This window comes from Enhydra lutris, unplaced genomic scaffold (assembly GCF_002288905.1).
Source record: "Enhydra lutris kenyoni isolate GAN:26980312 unplaced genomic scaffold, ASM228890v2 scaffoldscaffold21, whole genome shotgun sequence".
NCBI classification, from domain to species: domain Eukaryota; kingdom Metazoa; phylum Chordata; class Mammalia; order Carnivora; family Mustelidae; genus Enhydra; species Enhydra lutris.
Genome location: NW_019154105.1, coordinates 54392137 through 54415642, shown reverse-complemented (window position 1 = coordinate 54415642; position 23506 = coordinate 54392137).

Below are 23506 nucleotides of genomic sequence, written 5' to 3'. Positions count from 1 at the left end.
GTTAAATTTCCTAATTTTAATAAATTAACTATGGTTTAGAAAAAGAGCACCCTGTTCTCAAAAAATAATTATTAAAGTGGAAAGGAGTACAGTTTGTCCAATTTACTCTCATTGTACACATGCACACAAACATACACACACAGTTTATAATATGCATTTTTGAAAACTGTCACAATCTACTGTCAGATAATATGGTACAACTGCACATGTAGTATAAAACTCAACAATGGTAAACATTGACTTTGTTGTCCTATTCTGCTTGTCAATGTTTTTGTACATTTTACTTCTACATATCTGTAACCTGTATAATTCGTAAATATTATTTTGGCTTTAAACAGTCAATTATTTTTAGTGGTTTCAAAATTCATAGGAAAATATATCTACCATCACATTTAAGAGTTTGATGAGCTTCTTTTATTTGTGAAGATCTGAATTTCCAACATGAAGCATTTTCTCTCAGTCTGAAGACTTTTATATTTTCCATTGTGCAGATCAGATGGTGATAAAATGCTTTGGTTTTATTTGTTGATGAAGCCTTCATTTTGCCACAAATTATAAAGTATATTTTTGCTGCATATATAACATTTTGGGTTCATGTTCATTTTATTGCTATACTTTAAACAAATCTCTGACTTCCATTCCTTCCGGTGTAAGGTTAACCAGCGCTCTTATTGCTTAGGCTTTACTGAGCTTCTTGAACAGTTTTCAAATTTAAAAATAAGTTCATCCTTTATATCTTCAAATAATTATTCTGCACTGTCCTTCACCTGTCATTGACCCTAAGACTCCAATTACATTTATGTGTGACTACCCAGTATTTCTCCACAGGTCACCAAATTCCTTTCACTATCCATCATTTTCTCTTTCTCTCTTTTAAAAAATAGTTTCTAATTCTTTGTCTTCATGTTCACTGATCTTCTCTTCAGTACTATTTTATTCTCTTTTATGCCTATCCCATGAGTGTTAATAAAAATTTCAGGTACTGTATGTTCAGATCTAGAAGTTAAATTTGCTGACTTTTATAGTTTTAATTCCTCTCTCTGCCAATGTTTTTCATTAATTCTTGAGCATTTTCAGAGTAACTGTTTAAAGGCCTTTCCTTGTACTTGCATTTTCTCTGTCATCTCTAGCTCTGTTTCTGTTTGTTTTTGCCTTGACTATAGCTCACATTTTCTTGCCTTTTTTGCTGGTGTTGTACTTGTTGATTGGGTGCTAAACATTATATTTTTTAAAGATTATGTATTTATTTGAGAGAGAGAGAGAGAGAGTGAGAGAGAAAGAGAGAAAGAGATCATGAAAGGTGACAGTTCAGAGGGAGAAACAGACTCCCTGCAGAACAGGGAGCCCAATGTGGAACTTGATCCTAGGACTCCAGGATCATGACCATGATCAGGATCATGATCCCAGGACTCCAGGATCATGAGTTGAAGGCAGTTGCTTAGGCAACTGAGTCACCCAGGTGTCCCCAAACATTATATTTGTTATGTTGTTGAGTGGGTGTTATATTGATTCTTCAAAGCATGCTGAAAAGTCTTGATTTTTTTTTTTGTAGATTCTTAAGTTACTTGCACATCACCTTGATTCTTATGAAGTTTGATTTTAAACTCTATCAAGATGCTTCTGGCAAGCTTTTACTGTCTTATTACTTTAAACTTACTACTAAGGAATGACCTCTGAGATCTCTATTGAATTATCTGGATGCTAAATGGAGTCTCTCTACTATAGCTAATTGGAATGCAAATATCTTCTAGCCTTGTATATACATTCTGGGAATTTTTCATCTAATAGTTCTTTGACAGTTTTGGGTTGGTTTGTTTATTTTTCAAAGCCTTGGGAAGTTTTTTATGCAAGTATAGTTCACTATAGACATGCCTCGTTTTATTGCATTTTAATGTCTTGAGCTTTGCAGAAACTATGGGTTTTTGTTTGTTTGTTTGTTTCTTATAAATTGAAGATATGTGGCAACCCTTTATCAATCAAGTCTATAAGTGGTGTCATTTTTCCAATAGTATCTGCTCACTTCTTGTCTCTGTGTCACATTTTGGTAATTTTTGTAATCTTTCAAATCTTTCACTATTATATTTGTTGCAGTGATCAGTGATGAGTGACTGTAATTCATGGAAATCTCTGACAGTGGTTAGCATTTTTTCATACTAAAGTATTTTCAAATTAAGGAATGCACATTTATTAGATGTAATGCTATTGTACACTTAATAGACTATGGCATAGTGTAAGCATAACTTGTATATTGACTGGGAAACCAAAAAATTAATTTGATTCACTTTGGTATGATATTTACTTTTTTGCGGTGGACTGGAACCAACCCATAATATCACTGAGGTATGCCTCAGATAGAGTCTCAAGGAGGCCCTTACAGATTTCTGGAACTCTTTCTCTGAGTAACTCCTCCATTTCCAGTACATTTTCCCATAGATTTATACCCTGTTGGTTTCCATAAAGTCTTTCTTGAGCTCAATGAAATTCTTTTCCATGAGCTGTGTGGTTCTCCCATCTATGCACATTAATATGGAACAAGTGCCTCCAGGAAAAGCACAAGTTTGTATCTTCCCCCCCCTTCTTTTAGGGGTGCCAACCTTGTGTTGACTACTGCCTGTTGTCTAAAAGCAGACTTTAATATAATGTGTCCAGTTTTCTAGTTCTTTGCTATGGGAAAGGGGAAATCCAGTTCTGGTTACATCAGCATAAATTCAAATAGAAACTACTATATAGGTTTATACAAAATTAAAATTGCATGTATTTGATTAGTGTATTTGGCACTTTGAGCATAAAAATTATGGTCTCTCATATGTTGACAAGGACTCTAAACATTTGCTATAAGACCACCAAGTCTTTGTTGCCTAATGTTTGGCCTCTGTTTGATCCTTTAAACTCAATATACTTTTTACTGTATTACAAATAAACTTCCTCTTTCAACACTTTCAAATGTTGGTTAATGCCACATTTGTGGCACATTTCATTATTTGTGAACATAAAGCATTTTTTAAAAAATAGAAGTTGGCTCCATTTGTTTATAATACACTTTATAATAAAAGCACTTTTGATGATAATAAATATAAAATGTAGTATTCTCAGTAAAGAACATATGGGTTTCTAAAGATTGTCTATTTTCTGGACTGCCATTGGGATCATGCAGGTTGTATTAATTTTCTTGGTGGTTCTTGGCTTCCTGTGTGTCGTGACTGGCTATGGAATTTTTAGACTCATAGCATTCTAACAAACATTCCTCTCAGTTTAAATTGGTTTAGTGAGGTGAGCTTATTGTGAGTCCTTGGATTAAAAGGAGAGAGAAGAAAGGAAGATTAGTTTGCTAAATTCCTTAAGTTCTCAAATGCAGTACCAGTGAATGTAATTCTAATTCTTCTAGCTCATATTGTACTTTTTGATGTATTGAAAGGTATCTATAAATTTCAAATTGTTATCAAAATCATTTCTTTCCTTCTACTGCACATAAACTGTAGTGTCATGTAGTCCATGATACATGTAGAATTTATCAAAATTATCTGTAAACATTGTAGGTCCCTGAAATTATCCAGCTCAGGTACTTAAATGTGTTCTGTGTTCTTACATAGTGTAAAGATCAATTTGAATTTCCATATTTTTATGTCCATCCTAGCTATATATAAGACCAATTAAAATTCCTGTTGGCTTATATGATCTCTCTAAATATCAGAAATTAATGACAGATTTGCTAGAAGGTATGATAGTGCTTTAAATACTGATTTCTTTTCTCCTCACTTAATGAGTATGTTAAGCTCAGAATGTGACCTTATTTTTTCTATAAAGAAATAGAGTCTTTGAAGATGTAATTAGTTAAAGATATTGGGACAAAATCATCCTGGATCTAGACGGATCCTTAAATTGAGTGACTGGTGCCATTTTAAGAAGAGGAGAGGACACAGAAAGATGCACAGAGATAAAGGTCACATGAGGATGAAGCAGACATGAGATATATTCAGCCACAAGCTAAGGAGCATTTGGTACTACCAGGAGATGGAAAAGGCAAGGAAGGATGCTTTCCCAGTGACTCTAGAAGACCTTTCCCAGTGACTCTAGAAGAAGATCATGGTCCTACTGATGCTTTGATTTTAGACTTCTATCCTTCAGAGCTATGAAAGAATAATTTCTGTTATATTAGCCTGCCAAGTCATGGCAATATGTTAGGGAATTCCTAGGAAACAAAGATAGGTATGTTGTGTAAAAATTCTTTCATTGACCTCATATTAATTTATATATTTCTTTTTTTAAAAGATTTTATTTATTTATTTGACAGAGAGAGAGATAACAAGTAGGCAGAGAGTCAGGCAGAGAGAGAGGGGAAAGCAGGCTCCCTGCTGAGCAGAGAGCCCGATGCAGGGCTCAATCCCAGGACACTGAGATCATGACCTGAGCTAAAGGCAGCAGCTTAATCCACTGAGCCACCCAGGTGCCCCAACTTACATATTTCTAAGAAACACTTAAAGAATATACTTCTGACGGTAAAGCATAGAATGAATTCAAGTATTCCCAAAGATAGATTTAACTAAAACAACAGAACACATTGTCCACTTAAATTTTGACTACGTGTTTTGATGTCGTGTTCTGATAAATGTCTGGTGTCTGGCTGATTCCATAGTTGAGGTGACTAGGAAACCTATGAAATGTTGAAATTGTTATTCAATTACTCTTAACTCTTGGTTCTTCTCCCACATGATTTATGATCAGAACTCCAGTTCTAGGCAATTTCAAAATGGAATTTTTCTGTGTGGGCATTTTATGTGTGAGAGAGAGGATGTTCTACTATTTTCAGCTTTCCAAGAATAAAGAACTCTGCAATTGACCCAATCAGCTTGGAAATTACTATATCAAATACTATGGCTAAGTGCATCCTTATATGATACTAATTGAAGAAGAAACTAGATTTTGGTACCATTTCATTATCTGCAGTGAAGTGACCACCATCCAGTAGGATAACATTACTTAAATTGTAAACTCCACAGGAAAATAATAGGTATTCTTTCCAGAAAAGGGTTCTGTGGTGAAAAATATGTGGTTGAATAAATTCAAATGTTTCTTCAAGAAATCTTTATTGTCTTTGAGAAACTAGTATGTATTATGAATCTTTATTTAGAAAAACTATGCAATATTTCTCAAATGTATTTAGCCTTTTCACACAGTTTTTGTAGAATATCTATAGGACCTGTAAACATGAATGCTCTGGGGAGCAGAGTTTGGAAGTTACATTTTAGTGACTAGTGATATCATTGGCTTTTAGTGATATCATGGAGTTAGTACTTAACTCCAACATGACAATTTTCTTAATCTTTCATAATACTGATGTAACACTAACTCTTACACAATCTTTTCTTTGTTTCAGGTACATTTATAGACAGTTTCCTTTCATTACACCAATTAATCTTTTCAACCATTTTGTGAGATAAGTAACATTAATATCTCATTTAACATATTTAAATAACATAACTGATGTACCATAGTTGTCTGGAGTTAGGGTAAGTCTTCTGAAGCTAGGCAACTTGGCTACAGAGTTTGTGCTTTAACCTGCAACAAAAACTTGTGGGCAAATATTGAAGCTTGATAAAGGCAAGAAAACATATAACTGTTTAACCATTTTTGATCATAGGCTCATTTGGGAATCCAAAGAAAGCCACAGAATCTATCTTCATAAGAATGTATACATATATTTATCTATAAACATGTATATGATTTCCAGAGCATTGCCAGTGTACCCACTGGACAGTAGGCTGAAAACCAAGTGATTTAAATGTCTTTAAATATGACCAAGTTAATAGGTTCCAGATCCAGAAAAATCATTAAAGTATATTAGTATATAGTGAAAGCACAAAAAACTTGTGACATTGGGGTCTAGGAAAGACAATTAAATTATTCCATACCATTCAATGGGCTAGAGCGCTATCCAGACTGATTTTGTTTGATTGCTGTGATGATTCCTATCCTTTTTCTGTTCATCATCTAAAAAATTCTTTGGATAACTGATTATCCTTAATTTGAGCCAAAATAATTATTAGTAATCTGATGTGGTGAACAGAACTTTGGTTTACTCTTTTACTTTGATTTTATTGAATCTATGTGTTTTATGTTTTTATTTCAATTTGACTCAGTTTATTAATTTATTCTTATGGAAAAGATGCAAGTGAAAATTCTGTTGTGTTTGCCAAATCAAAACAACAAAATAAAGTACAATTAAAATTAAATAGGTTTTTATTCAATATTCAAACAAGGAGGCCTAAAATGACTTTTTAATTAAATGGATGTTTTAGTAAAACAGGACTTGATTATGCCAAAAACATATCATTCATTCATGATGAATAGACTATTCATGATTTTCAAAATAATGGCTGAAATGTGGATAACTTGAACACAGTATAGCCCAGTGAAATGATATGGAAACTGGAGGAAGATAGGCCTGGGTTGAAAATCATTATTCAACAAATATTCATCAAAGATGTGTTGGGTAGTATAAATCTTATGCTACTGAGGACTAAGATCATTTGAGTATCCTGCATTCAAATAGTTTACCACTTATGATCTGTAATACCCGGGGCAAATTACTTCCTTCCTCTTAATGTGAATAGGAATACTAATTTTTACCTGCCTAATGGCCTCTTATAATTACCTATTTAATTTAAACCACAAGACAACATACATCCAGCAATTCATCAGAGTCTAGCACAATGTCTATGGCTCAAGAAGGACCTGCTGAATAATTGTGTAAGTAAAGAAATAAATAGTTGCTGTTCTGAGAGTTATTACATATAAATATGTTGTGGTATATGCCTAGTACATAGTAAGGGCAGAAAATGTACTTCTTATATTTCTTTTTTTTTCTTCCTGTATACTCTTAAAGTGTCCACAAAACCTTAATTTAAAAATAGATTTAATGGGGCACCTGGGTGACTCAGTCGGTTAAGTGACTGCCTTCAGCTCAGGTCATGACCCTGGAGTCTCAGGATGGAGTCCTTCATCAGGGTCCCCTGCTAAGCAGGGAGTCTGCTTCTCCCTCTGATCCTCCCCCCTCTCGTGCTCTCTCTCTCATTCTCTCTCTCAAATAAATAAATAAAATCTTAAAAAAATAGGATTTCATGTGTATGATAGTTACTAAATTTGAGATTAATGAACACCTCTAGGGAAATTGCATTATGCTGAATGTCTCTTTAGTGCACGCCTTGCTCTTGCATGCAATGTCCTCATCTTATATGTTCACATGCAGAAGAAACAGTGATTTGTCAAGTCCCCACTTCATAAACAACATTGTTTTTGAGTGCTATGAGCACTTATAGCACAGGGAAGACCAAATTTCTCTCAAAAAAAGTAATAGTTTAGAGGCAACAAAACAAGATCAGTCCTCAAAAATACCAACAAAGGAAAAATATAACCAAATATGGCTTTGTGGTGCTAAAAGGAATACCAGAATAACTGAGAGGCCTGGAACCAGACAAACTTACTTTGAAAAGATTAATGGAGATAATTTTTTTTTTCCTATTAAATATGATCTCCACTTTTTGCATAACTGGTGCAGTACAAGATGTTCTATATGTGATATTTTGTTTTATTTCCACAATAACCAGAGTAATCATCTCTTTACAGGTTATAAATCTAAAACTCGGAGAGGTTAAATCATTTTCTCAAGATCATACATTCTAAAATAACAGGGCCAAGATTTGAGCTTGAACTCTAACTATGCTATTACCATCAGCTTTAGTAGATATCTCAAAAGTACAAATTAATGCTTCCAGTTGAATATAAGTGAAAACCTGCCTCAAACTAGCATATACATTGAGGACTTAATTGGCTCTCTGGACTGGGATTCTGAATGTAGGGCATGATTGGTAAATACAATGTCTTAGGAATGTCACCAAGGACCCAACTCTTAGTTGCCCATTTCTTGTCATTGTCGTTGTTGTTGTTTTGTGGCTTTTTGGCCTAGTGTTTGTAAGGGTTGATAGCATCAATCAGTGCTGAGAATGTTCAGAGATAGAAAGATGGAGATAGAAATAGAGAGAGACAAAGACACACACACACACACACACACACACACACACACATATGGAGAGAAAGTGAGAAAGAGAGAGAGAATGTTTCTAAAACCATCCAACGAAAGTCTTCAGTCTTCCTCTGCTTGAATCAACTCTGGACAAACTCTTATGGCAGAAGGCATACATAATCTTAATTCAAGAAATATGAACTCATGAGTGGAAAGGTAGATGGGTTGATTGTTTTAGAACAGTGAGGGTCCACCTCTAGATTTGGGTCAATGTCACCCATCAGTCAATGTCACCCATCAGTGGGCAGCTGTACTATGTGGAAAGAACAAAATGGATGATGGGGAGAGACACATTAAACCATTGAACCCAACAGTGAACACACAGTTATGTCTTTATTTGAGGATTTGAGAAATGAACAAACCCAAAGAAATGAGAAAATGTCTTTGTTCAATTAACAATTATTTTTAAATAACTCACTAATTCATAGGAGAAGATCAATTTGGCACATCAAGGATCTAAAAGAAATCTGGATCTCTTTGCATATATCAATGGTTGCAGAACTCATGAATTTAATGATGTGCTTTGGAAAAGAAAAAAAATTAAGAAATTATAGGCTTACTATGCTAAGGAGGAACAGGATAAATTTGAGCACTCTAGGAAGACTGAACTTTTGAAATAAAATTTGAGAAAGTAGAGATGAAAAGCAGAGCATTTAATTTACTTCATCCTGAGACAACAGAATTTCTTTTAGGTTACTTACAAGAGTACCAATAAGGCATTCCCCCGGTACAGATGAATTTGGATGTCATAATGATATAGGTTCAGGTACGCCTGTGCTTAAGTTCTGATGATGCCATTTCCTAGCTGCATTATTTGGGACAGGTAACAATCTATTCCTTGCTCTGTCTTCTCAATTGTAAGATGCAAATAATAACAGTAGCTGTTTTGCACTGTTGTAAAAAAGATGGAATGAGATAATCTATATAATGCTTAGTGAAATGCCTGACATCTGTAAGCTCAGTGAATGCTTGCTATTAATTTGGAGATTAATCAAGTGTTAGACTTCCTGAGATTTTATGGGAGCTTAGTCTGCAGAGCCATCTATCTGCTTATTATTTCTGATATTCTGCTTAGATTACTTCTATCCAATGTCATTGTTTCTATCTGTGAAGACTTAAAAGAGGAGTGCTAGGAACAAGGATAAACAAGTTGTTTTGGCATTCTTATAATCAAACTTTCATTTTTGATTTGCTTTCCTGTTCTAGGCATTTGTTTATTTGCATAAAGACAAAAATAAAAGCTACTTAGGGCTGCATGCCATGCAATCAGAGGAAAGCTTGGTATGGCTTTGAAACTTAATGATCAAAGCAGTGGAGATGCATGTCAAGGGTGCCCAAGAATCTTTGGTTTTGTGAAAAGCTAATGATGGGGTACATGTGAGGTTAAAGGGCTTTTATTGGAAGGCATCATATAGCACGGACTATAGAAAAAGCCAACATAATATGTTCAAAGGTCCTTGATCACTCTTATATATCATTACATGAGGTTATAAGCGTTACTGACTTTCAAACATAACAGACTTTAAATAGATAACTATGTTGGGCAATCGGGAATTGTTACAATAAGGGAGACCCTTTGAAATCACCCATACCTAAGTACTTCTGCTACCTTGGGCAAACCGCTTAACATCTATGAGGATCTGTTTCTTCATGTGATGAATTGCTGTAAGCAATTCATCTATTGGGGTTTATTTTTAAATCCTTATGCATATATAAAGTATATATGGCATCTAGTAGGCACTCAATACACATTTTATTTTTTGTATGTTTGTTTCTTTTTATTACTTGTAAAAAAAATAAAAGAGAGAGAGACTGAAGACAGTTAATCTTATATCTACCTTAAACTATTCATGCTTACATAGGGAAAAAATTAAAGAAAAGAAAATAAGGGACAGCTGAGACACAGAATGGAGATAGGAAAGATGCTAACATAAAAATGCAAAACCTAAATTTCCTGCTTTCCAAGGGTAAGTCAATTTCAAATAAATCTCCAAAGTTTCTAGTGCCAAAGGTAAAAAAGGAAACATGATCTGTACAATAATTCACACAGCCCATTACATAAAAGAAAACAGCTAGTCAACAAAGCGAAATTCTTCAGTTTTTAGGAGCTCAAAAATCTTCTGCCTGTGAAGTTGCCCAGAAAACAAGGGGTTCACCTGACTGTGCTCCTCCAAGGATGTCCCTCTTGCCTGGTCCACTGGTCTCTCTCTGCTTGTGTGTTCTGTTGCTCATTAGGCACTCCTTATTTTGGTTTTTCTGTAACCAGCCCACATCTTTGTAACTAACTCGTCCTGCATCTATTAACTTCCATTTATAGTATGCTGGATGAAAACTAAGTTTCTAGTTGATTCATGACGACAATTTTTGTTTCATTTACATTGCATGGAGGCCCTTGGAAGTTGACTACAGCTCTGTTCCACCTGTTTTCCACCCTGGAACCCAGACAGGAAGGTAGTCCTCTACCATTTTTGAGGGGTACTGAAAGAATAAGAGACTCTCCAGAAGCAAGCAGTGGTCTTAAAGTGAAGAGTCACCTCCACTAAGTCACACCCATCCTGACAATGGGGTAGGGACATGTACCCCTCCCACAAGAACAGTCCTCAAGGGTCAGGATATGGGTATGGTAGGAGGGGTAGGGCCAGGGATGAGGGCTGTATAATCCTCTCACAGGAAAAGGGACTTTAGGTAATTGAAAACAGGAATTCATCCTTATTAACTTTCCTCAAATGGCCCAATTTGAGTGATGTTGTCTCCCAGGATCCTAAGCTTTACCTTGTTATTTATGGGAGAAAACAAACCAACAAACCAACACAGCAAAACAAGAATTTTGACTGGAGCTGATATTTAAAGAAAAGATCTTGGCTTGGCACTAAAAAATAATGGCAAAATAAATATTCATAAGACTTCAAAAGTGTCAACAAAATGTTTCAGTTATGTGTATCATAGTCTTGATAAATTCCCTCCTTAAACGATCATGATTTTTAAGATTATGTTATCAATACCTGAATGCTATTCACTTTACAGAAAAGGAGACTTTCTGAGACTGTTATACATTGTGTCACAAAACCAATGGATTTTTTTTTTACTATTAACTTTATGTATTTCTCTAGGCCAATAAATAAAATTAGTCTTTTTAAAAGATCAGCAGCAATTATTTATTTTAATAAGTCATAATCTGTAACTCTTTTAACAAATTCCCAAACTGTTTCTTTTGGTTATTTCTAATTTTTCACTATTGTAATTTCACTATGCATTTGTCACATTGTTTTCTTTGTATAAATTCTAAAAAGTCACACCACAGTGCGTTTTCAGGTATCTCAACAGGCCCTCCAAAAAAACAGCAACTTTCATTTTCTTTATAGATCTCTCTCTTCATCACAATTCAGTTTAATCTCTCCCAATCTGAAGGTGAAACATGCACATTTCAGGCTGTCGGTATGCTTGTTGATTGCATCATAAATGTATTTGTTTTATACACCTCTCTTATGACTGTCTCTTCATGCCCTTAGCCCATGTTCCAAGGCAGTGTTGGTCTTAAAATATTAACCAACACCAGTATTCCACTTACTATACATGTAGGAGGCAGGCTCTGTCCTAAGAATGTAATATACAATTAATATCTTCATTAATCCCCACAAAAATCCTGAGTTAGATACAATTATGAGACTCACTCCACAGGTAAGGAAACAGAGATATATAGTGGTTAAGTACATTATTGAAGGTTTTATTAAATTTTTTTTTGTATTTATTTGAGGCTTTTATCTCCCATGTTGCTTTATATATCAATTAATAGTATTAACAGTGTTCATACAGAATTTCAAAACATAAAGCTCTTTGATATTATGATCCCAAGAATCCACCAGAATTGTACAAATAACCTCATAGTTTTAATACATGATTGAATTACTAAAAATAAAAATACGATTAACCTAGAATTTATTTTAAATATGGTGTGATACAAGGACTTAATTTTTTCAAACAAAGGTTTAGCCATATTTTCAGACACCATTTAACAAATTATACTTTTATTCTTACTGATTTGAATGTCATCTTTAATTAATTAATTCTTCAATTCTTTAATTAATTAATTCTTCAATTAATTCTCTCATACTTCAGTTTTCTTTATATGTACCATTAAGCTAAGTTCATACTTCTCTGTTAATAAAACATCATCTGAATTTTTGTCACTTTATATTGTGTTTTTATAACAGGCAAATCTCTTTTTGTTGCTTCTCTTTTCAACAGTTTTCTTATTTTTTTCTTCCATATTTATAGGCCCAAATGAACCTTAAAATCAGTTTATCAAAATTCATTTAAAAGACACAAAATATTTGTTAATTTTGTTAAATGTATTAATTATTTTGAGAATATATAACACTTTTATTATGTTGTCTTCCTGTTCGAGAACATTATTTCTAGGGTGCCTGGGTGACTCAGTGGGTTAAGCCTCTGCCTTTGGCTCACGTCATGATCTCAGGGTCCTGGAATAGAGCCCTGCATCTGGCTCTCTGCTTAGCAGGGAGCCTGTTTCTCCCTTGCTCTCTCTGCCTGCCTCCCTGCCCACTTGTGATCTCTGTCTGTCATATAAATAAATAAAATCCTAAAAAAAAGAAAGAACATTATTTCTTCATTTATTTACCTAATATTTAGGTTGATTAAAGGTAGTATAATTTTTCATACCATCCACATTTTATGATGTTCATTTTTAGTCTAAATTTTTGTTATGCACTTGATTCTTCTTTAAAATATAAAATTATTATCAATTTTTTACAAAGAAAATGTGTTTTTGAGAAATTTCTGAACACTGCCATCTCTTTAGAGATATTACTCTTGGTGAGAAATTGTTTGCATTGAAGAAAATTTTTTTTTCATTGAAGAAAATTTTGGTTGAACTCCTTTATTTGAATAAATTATACTTTTTTCAATTGCAATGTAAAGCAATTCAACTAATTTTAAATAACAATAATATTATAGTCTTCCTTTTATTATTTTAATGTTTAACATGCTAATTTTTTGCCATTAGGTATCATTTTGGTCTTTGATTTAAGACACTCTATTGTTTAAATATGTGAAGGAAATATCTATATATTCTTATAATATAAATTTATTTTATTAGAAAGAAGTACCGAGGGTCTCTTGGATGCCTCCTTTGGTTAAGTGCCTGACTCTTGATTTTGTCTCAGGCTATGATCTCAGGGTCTTGAGATCTGGCCCTAGTTGACTGGTGCTGGGTGTGGAGCCTGCTTAAGATTCTCTCTCTCCCTCTCACTCTGCCCCTCCTCTGTCCCCCTCTACACACATATGTGTACTTTAAAAAAAAAAAAAAAAGAGAAAAAAGAAAAAGGTATTGAATTTTATGTCTGTTGAATTTATCAAAACAATTATATATCAGTTTTATTTTCATTCTGTATAAATCAAGATGCATGCTTCTGATAAATGGATTGCAAGTTAAACTAAAGATCATTTTCTTTCATTATATCATTGATTATTGTTTCATTTCCCCTTGGTATCTTACACTCTCCTTGGACTGGTACTTCTTCCTATCTGGGCATAGATAAAAATCTCTAACTTCTTATCCAAGACTGGACAACTCCGTGGAGTCCAAGATGCACTAGACAGTATTGAATGCAAAAATCACATTGCCTGCAGGGAACATTCCCATTTCTCTGTGGTCCAGAGATAATAATAAAGTGTGGCAAGAGTAGGGGTAAGATATATATTCAGTGATTAATAACCATCAGATATTCTCACCTCTAAGACATTACTATAGCTGATATTGTGTATATTATATAGCAAATGAGTGTTCATTCTTCCCGATCATTTTAATTCCTTTCAGACTTCAAGTCAGATGACTAGCATACTCCTTGTGTCTACTAACAGCTCAAGCTGCACTCAGTAACCCCAGCAGCCTCTTTCAGAGAGATTTCTGAATTCTCTCAGTAATACAAATCACTTGTATGGTCATCTTTGCGTCCTGCACTTTCAAAGCAAATAAGAGACCTCTTCACTCATCTATGATGTGTCAGTTCATGAGCAATAAATATACATGTAATAGAACCACTTTACTGAGAAGGAGGGATTGGTATAATCAAAGGTGTGGATTATAACTTCATGTAATTTTATTCTCATAAATTTTGTCCCAAAAAGTCATTTGAACTCCTAACCCTCCTTGCTCCCCTCTCATGTTCCTTCTTATTCTGTTCACTGTTTTTTCATCTAGTGTGTCTAATGATCTTCCTACAGTTACTGGATAGTGTCAAAATGCACTTCTTGCCATCTACTTCATCCATTATTGCCTCTAATATCACTGTTGGAATCATGGTTTTGACAATTAGCCTGGAATGGAGATTCCTCTCCCCACTGATGTCTAGCTTTCTGTTCATTTCCCAAAGGATGTGCTAAACCTTTCTGTGGTGTATAGGCTCTTCTCAAGAAATTTGAGTTGTTGTCCTTGGAAACACTGTCAAAGAACTATAAATGACAGCTTATAATAAAAAGTCTTCCTTTTTCGAAACAGTTAGTTGGTTTACCAGGAACAGCTCAGGTGCCATATAAGAATCTCATATTATGGGGCGCCTGGGTGGTTCAGTGGGTTAAAGCCTCTGCCTTCAGCTCAGGTCATGATCCCAGGGTCCTGGGATCGAGCCCCACATCGGGCTCTCTGCTCAGCAGGGAGCCTGCTTCCTCACCCCTCTCTCTCTCTGCTTGCCTCTCTGCCTACTTGTGATCTGTCAAATAAATAAATAAAATCTTAAAAAAAAAGAATCTCATATTATGAAAGTGTTTTATTAATATCAATCTCACTTATGGTATCTGTTATTTCTGAACATCTGCTATATTCTTTGATTTGTTTTGTTTCAGAATTTTGATTTGTTTCAGAACTTTAATTTCTACATCTCAGAACCCAATCATGAGTCCCAATGTGCTTCTAGTGCTTTTCACAAATGGCCCAGGTCTTCATGCAGGTAGAACACATATTGATCCACCAGGATATCCTGGTATTCTCAAAGTGAGTTTACCAGTTAAATTCCATCTTCATTACCAATATTTTATGTTTTTATCTCTCTCTTGTCTCCAAGGGGACATGCCTAACTTTGAAGTCATTCCTGCCTTCTAAAAGAATTCTAAAAATCATATATATCCATTGATAAACTTGCTGAACCAACAAAGGTTAATATGGGATATAGGTCTGCTAGAGCCATAATTAATTGGATGATGATATGGTTTTATTGTTAGAAGAACATAGAATTTAAAGAGTACTTTCATAGACATTATCTCATTTGATATTTGCAAGAACATAGCAAACTGTACTTCAGTTTACCAGGGAAAATCTAAGAAAGGCTCTAAGAAGCTAAGTGACTTGCCTATAGTCACACTTCAAATGAGTGGAACAACTAGAGTTTCTCCTCAGGCTTTTTGTCTCACATTACTAAATAATTCAACTCCTAAGCCAGATTTTTGGGCACTAGGCATTTTCTTTACTCATTCACACATTTCTTATTTGAAACTAGATATATATTTTTAAATCAAATCATCATTGTCCTGTCAAACTTATATTATCAATATTCTCCTAGAAATCAGGGAGGTTTAATTTAGCCCATTACCGCCTGCCTCTCCCCATCACACATGCATTTGTCTTGTCTTAATGACTCTACTCCTAAGCATTTCTTAAATTTATCTCTCCACATAGTACCCCTCCCTCCACTACCCTTGTTCAGAAGCTCATGACGTTTCATGTAAATTACTGCACTATCTCCCTAACTTGTCATGTTTTCTCCAAGGATTTCCTGTCACCTACAGAACATGGTCAAAGCTTGTTAAAATATATGCAAGACCATCTATCAATTGACACCTTTCTACCGCTCCAGTCTCATTATATCTCATTACCTGCCTCATAGACTATGATTTAGAAACCCTGAATTGCCTGCATTTTCCTGTTTACCTGATTCTCTTGCATCTGTGTTCTTTTCATCTATTTCTCTTTCTGTTTGAAAGGTTTCTTTTCTTCACATGCTTCATTCCATTTTGTTCACCCACTGCTTTTCCTATGCAACTTTCACAAACCCTTTGAACACCCCTAGTTATTGTGTAAGGGACATTTTGGTGTTATTACAATGCCATAATACCCTGTCTATACATCTATTACTTCACTTAGAGCGTTACTTGATACAATTTATATTACCTTTTAATTGACTTACATTATGTATTTATCTCTGTATTTGATAACTAATTACATCAGGTATCTTGTCATTTACAGGTACTCTCTCATAATTAAACTGTAAGCTGTTTGAATCCTATTTTCTCTAGCATATTATACTAACTCCTTTGTGGAGATAATATAAAACCACATATTTATTAACTATTGACCTCATCATATAATTTATAAAGAGGAACCATGATCATTACTGTATATATACATATATCCATAATAAATGCACACGTATGTACATACATATACATGCATCCATAATATGTACATGACACATATATACAAAAATATATACATGTATATGATATATATTTGTGTTCTCATTCAATATTTTGACTTTTTATGTGTGGAATATAGAGATTTGTAGAGGTGTTTTATGCAACATTCAACATCTGATTCTAAAATCAAACCTACTCTAGAGATACACTTATGTGGGTGAGTGAAAATGTGTGAATCAAGAGTTAGGTAGGATGGGAGGGTGTGGAGAGTCTGCACTTGTATCTCAACTTTTCTCTGATTAATATCTGGAGTTGTGTTGTTAGATCAAACTGTCTACAAGGTGACATGTGTTCTTTCATCTTCCCAACACTGATATATATTACACAAATGTAAGTGAATCCAAGAAGCCTGGAAAGGCCAAATCATTAGAAAAATATCTGTAAATCATAAGTATGTGCATTGGATAGGTGAAAGCATAGAAGCAAAATATAATTTGTTTCCAATATTGTAAGTAATTGTTACATGGTAACTACAAATATATTCATTAAAGAGTTTAGAGAATATAAAGTAAATAAGCCATGGTGCTTCAACTACTTAATATTATGAAGAAATATTTTGTGGATTTTTTCTGTGAATTTTAAAATAAAGGGTTAAAATATTTAGTATCTTAGAAAATTTATTGGTTATTGGGCTTTTGGATAGGCTGTGACCACATTATTTTCCCCCATTTAAAATGAAAGCATACAGGTTTTCACTATCTGAAATTCTGCTGATATCTTTTGGGGAAAAAAATTAGGTTTGGATATTCAAAGGAATACATACATATATATACATATGATAATAATATCATGTATATGTTATATGTCATATATGTTATGTATATAATCATACAAAATCATATATGCACTTCACATTTGTTGGAGTCATAACACAGTCCTATTGCTTTAATACTATTGTTTTGATTATAGAGTACAAATTATTTCTCTGAAAATTTTGGTACTTGTTAGAAGAACTTACATTAGGACATCATTCATTTTTTAAAAAGATTTTATTTATTTGACAGAGAGACACAGCAAGAGAGGGAATACAAGCAGGGGAGTGAGAGAGGGAGAAGCAGGCTTCCCACTGAGCAGGGAGCCCGACATGGGGCTCCAACCCAGCACCCTGGGATTATGACCTGAGCCAAAGGCAGTTCATATATATACATAAAATATTCTGAACTTACATTTCTAATATCTCTGCATTACTTCTTAGTCTGTTGTAATAACAGTATTCATGATCAAAATGCTGCTTTTCTAATTATACATAAAATATCCAAAACACTGTCTTTTTGAGATTATTTTAAATCTGCAGAGTGGGGTTTCATGTTTGAGAATGAAAGACTTAGTGTCCCTTATTGTCTTCTGTATATGTGTGGATGGGACCTGCATGGCCTCCCAGCTTTCTGTAAGAACAGAATAATGTATATCAATTGCCATTTCCCCCAAGTCAAGATTCTCACTAAATTTGAATGCCAAGTACCTCATCTGCTAATTAATGGCAAAAAAATTTCCTTTGATCTATTTCGTGTTCAGGCTTAAGCTGTTCTTTAGGGAAGTAAGTATCCTCATTTCATCAATCCTAATAAAGCTCAATTTATTCAAATCCCTTGCAAGAATTTGAGCATCTCACATTTAAAGCATAGTGAGTATTCCAAATCCTTGTTAGCAAATCACTATAACCATCATATTGTTAACTTCTAGAAGAGCATATTCAGAGGGGAGGAAATTCTTTTTCACTAACTTGTATCATACTATAATGGGCCAAAGTCTAGATCAGTGGTTCTCCTACCTATTCTATAAACAGAAGCATCAGAATCACCTGGGGGCTTAGAGGGAACATGGCCATGGAGTAGGAGGACCATAGGCTCACCTCATCCCATAAATAGAACTAGATAACTATCATATCATCCCAAATACCCCAGAAATTGATCTTGAGACTAGCAGAACAAACTCCACAACTAAAGATGGAGAAAAGACCATAGTGAAGAAGGTAAGGGAGACATGACTTGGGAGAGAAAAGGATTATTATGGCCACTGGAGTGGGGAGGGAGCTATGATTTTGGAGAAGGGCAAGAGACAAACTAGCACATGTGGGAGCACACAGGGAACACAAATCTCCATAAAAATTGTCTTGGAAAGTGAGGGGGCCCAAATTTTGTGAGTTCTTTCAACCAGCAGAGCTTAAAGCCCAGAGTTTTAAAAGTCAGATTACTTGGCTCTGGAAGAGACCAGAGGATACTAGGACAGTTCTTGGAGAAAAGACAACAGGTAGCCCACAGACATACAGCACAGAAACAACCATTTGAAGAGTGCCTGGGGCACACAGTGGAGAGGTTATTTGCTCCTGTTGGTGTACATAAAAAAAAGAGGCAGAATTCACAGATCCCTTTGGAACAAAGGACTTAGCAGGCATCATTTCTCTCCCAGACCCCTCAGCATAAACTCAGAGCCACCTACAGGAATCAGTACAGTACCAACACTTGCTGCCTAACTTGCTTACACTAAGCTCCACTCTCCCAACACACTCTGGTGGAACCACCCTTCCCAGTCACACTTGCATCAGTCACAGCGCTATGGGCCCATTGCCCCGGAAGACCAGCCTCAAACTCTACCAACACTGCATCTCTTAACCTGGAAGTTTTTCAAGGTCTTGGTTCCAGTGGTAGTGGTGAGAATCCTCATTTCACAAGAAGACTAGAACACACCTAGTTCAAGTGCACCATATTTAGGCCAGGGACCAAAACCTGCCCACAGCAGGCAAAGAAATCCTCTGCAGATGACTGGCCTGAAGAACAAAGTGGCTAGAATACAACAGCAGAGCTTACACAGCACACACTGAAGAAAACCTCAGGGGGTGATTAATTTCTTTGTTATCTTGATTGTGGTGAAGTTTTTACTTGTGTGTACATATGTTAAAACATATCAAATTATACATTTCAAATATGTGCAACATATTGTTTAGAAATTATACCTCAATAAAGCTACTAAACAAAATAATTACAAAACAAAAACCATTATGATGGGGATTCTAGAGACACTTTCAAATTTTTTTGTAGGGTCTTTGTTTAGAACACTAGAACACCATTCTCTCAAACCTATAAAAAAATTATTGTTACAGTTGTTTAATTGCATTCTACAGAGTAGTTTTGATAGTATAATTTTCTGTGTTATAGTGGGGGTATTTTCAGGGAATATTCTATAATATTCTGTACTATATAGCCCTCTGTCTATAGAGAAGAGGGAACACAAGAAAGAGAGGGTAAAAAAGTTAATGTAAACATTTAAAATTGACATATTATATTAGTAAATATATATTATATATGTATATACAGACTCCATGCAATCGATAGGTAGATCTAGAGATACAGTGCACATGTATTTTGGAAGTGTAGAGATCAAGTAGTAGAACAGAAATCAGCTTGTTGTTTTGTAAACTCATGCAAAAATGCATATTAAAGACAAAGGTATAACCTAGTAATTAATGGTCTTTTAATAGGATAAAAATAATTACTTAATTGCAGATACAAAAATATTTACCATAAGACTCCATATAACATTTCCCGCTCTAAAATAATGTTTACCATTAAAACACACATAGTCTGTGAAAATGACAATGTGTGCTATTAATGGAACAGTATGTTTCTCACCATTGAAGCCAATGAATACCATGTAGCATTCAGGCTTTTTCCCAAAGTTCTTATTAAAAGTTATATCCTGCAACTTAGGTGCTATGAAGATAGCAAATAAAGAAAGGGAGAGAAATGGCTCTTTGGTCCTTTATACCTTCCTCCCTACCAAGACACTAATAGACCAGTGGAAAGTATTTTGTTTTATTTTATTTATTTTTTTATTTTTTTAATTTGACAGAGAGAGAGAGAGATCACAAGTAGGCAGAGGGGCAGGCAGAGAGAGAGGGGGAAGCAGAGAGAGAGGGGGAAGCAGGCTCCCTGCTGAGCAGAGAGCCCCATGCGGGGCTTGATCCCAGGACCCTGAGATCATGACCTGAGCCAAAGGCAGAGGCTTAACCCACTAAGCCACCCAGGTGCCCCAGTGGAAAGTATTTTAATTAAAAGTTGGATTGTGTGAATAATGAAATGCTCATTTTCTCTTCCTTCTGCATTGAGGCATGTCTCATGAGGTGTTTAACACTTTTCCTTTGTCGGTATGACAAAGGATACATGTTGAAATCTGGGGATCTGTCATGGATTAAGAAGGTGCAAACCAGTGTGTGTGGGAGGCAAAAAGAAAATGTCAAACTCTGAAACCCTTATTCTCAAATCAATGCCCTTTTGTTACAGATACAGAAATAGAGATCTTGAGAAAAGACTCCTAAAATCAGAGTCACAGAGTACATTAGAAGGGCATGACAAATGGAATCTATGTTACCTCTTGGAATACATCCAACTCAGTTAAACTAGGAGAGATCCCTCAACATCAGGTCATCCAATATTCTTATCCAGATAAATTAAAGAGAAAAATAAATGCCTAAACATGAGATCTTAGCCAATAGTTTTACTTTGGCATGTCCCAACAAATGTCATTATTACAAAATCAAAAGGTTTGCTCAGGTTGGGAAGAAAGTGCTTTCAACTCCTCTCAATGACTGGTGATTCCTGAAAAACATGGATTAGTAGGAGTTAAATGTGGTTTCTCAACCTGGGGATTATTGATATTTAGGGCCAGATAGTTCTTTGTTACTGGGGTATGCCCTGGGTATGTAGGATGTTTAGCAGCATCCTTGGCCTCTACCTACTACCTACCAGTATCCCCTCATTCCTTTTGTGATAACCAAAAGTGCCTGTAGACATTGTTAAGTAGTACCCAAAGGTGGAGAATAGCACCTAGTTAAAAATTAATAAAATAAACCAGTTCTATGAATTTATTCCTGGTATTGCCTATTGATTAAGCTTAGAAATACCTTTACTTATTCTGAGATCTTGTTTTTCTAATCAATTTTTAAATGACTTGACTCTTTTTCTATATCTGAATTTAAATTTTGGGTATAAACATAAAATGTTCATTTCTCTTGATCATTGCTTTCAACTGTATTATGTTGGTCACTCTTTACCTTCAGAAAAATGGATTGGTTAAGTGAAGTGCAAACATATTTCATAGTTTTTTGGTAATTAAAAAAACATAAGACTTTTTCTTAGACCATTTTACTACCAAATTGAAGGGAAAATACATGTATTTCCCATATACTCCTTATCCCCTCACAAGGAACTTCTTCCTCATTATCAACATTCCCTACCAGTGATACATCTGTTGTAAGTGATAAACCTACAGTGATACCTCACGATAACCCAAATCTGTAAATTACATTGAGGTTCATTGTTGGTGTTGCATATTCTATGGACTTGGACAAATGTATTACGACATATATTCATTACTAGGGCATCATACAGAATATTTTCACTCTCTTGAAAATCCTCTATTCTCTACCTATTGCTCCTGCTCTTCTTCCAACCCCTGACAATCACTGATCTTTTTACTGTCTCTATAGTTTTGCTTTTTCCAATGTCATACAGTTGGAATCATACTATAATAATGTATGTAGCCTTGTCATATTGTCTTCTTACACTTTGATATTCATTAAAGTTTCCGCCATGTCTTTCTATGGCTTAATAGTTCATCTCTTTTTGGTGCTGAAAAATATCCCATTGTCTGGATGGACCACAGTTTATTGATGCTTTTGCACAGTGATGGACATCTTGGTTGCTTCCAGCTTTCAAGTCGCTATAAACATTCATGTAAAGGTTCTTATGTGGGCATAACTTTTTCTTTTTAAATATTTTGTATTTGAGAGAAACAAAGCATGAGTTGAGGGGGAAGTACAGAGGGAGAGTAAGAAGCAGACTTCCCACTGAGCAGGGAGCCCAGCAGGGCTGAATCCTAGGACCCTGAAATTATGACCTGAGCCAAAGTCAGATGCTTAATCAACTGAGCCACCCAGCACTCCTCTTTTCAATTCCTTTGGGTAAATATCAAGAAATGCAATCATTGGATTGTATGGTAAGGATATGGTTAGTTTTAATATAAATCATCACACTGTCATCCCATGTGATTGTACCATTTTGCATTCCCACCAGCAATGAATGAGAGTTCTTATTGCTCTCCATCCTCACCAGCATTTGCTGTCAGTGTTCTGCATTTTGGCTATTCTAACAGGTGTGTAGTGGAATCTTATTGTAGTTTTAATTTGCATTTCCTTAACAACATGTAAGGGGAAACATATTGTCATATGCTTATATGTCATCTGTATATCTTTAGGTTGGGGTGTCTAGTAAGGTCATTGGCTCACATTTTTTCAAGTAGATTATTTCTTACTGTCCAGTTTTAAGAGCTCTTTGTATATTTTGGGTTACAGTCCTTTAACAGATGTGCCTTTTGAAAGTATTTTCTCCCAGTCTGTAAGTTTTCTTCAAATTTTCTTCACCGTGTATTTCACAGAGCAAAAGTCTTTGATTTTTAATAAAATATAGATTATTATTTCTTTTTTGGATTTTTCCTTTGGTATTATATCCAAAAAGTCATCACCACACCTGGGCCACCTAGATTTTTCTCCTATTTACCTTTCAGAAATTTTATAGTTTAAATTTCACATTTTTGTTTGTGATACATTTTTAGTTAATTTTTGTGATGGGTATAACATCTGCATCTAAATTTATTTATTTATTTTTTTGTTCATGGATGTCTTCTTGGTCTAGTACCATTTGTTCACCAATTACTACTACATTGTCTTGTTTACTGCACCTTTATAGTAAGTCTTGAAATTGAGTAGTGTCTGTCCTCTAACTTTATTCTTCCTCAATATTATGTTGACTATTCTGAATCTTTTTTCTCTCCATCAAAACATTAAAATCAATTTTTCAATATCATCATAACACAATTTGCTGAGATTTAGATTGAGAGTACAGTAAGCCTATAGATAAAGTTGGAGAAAAACTGACATCTTGA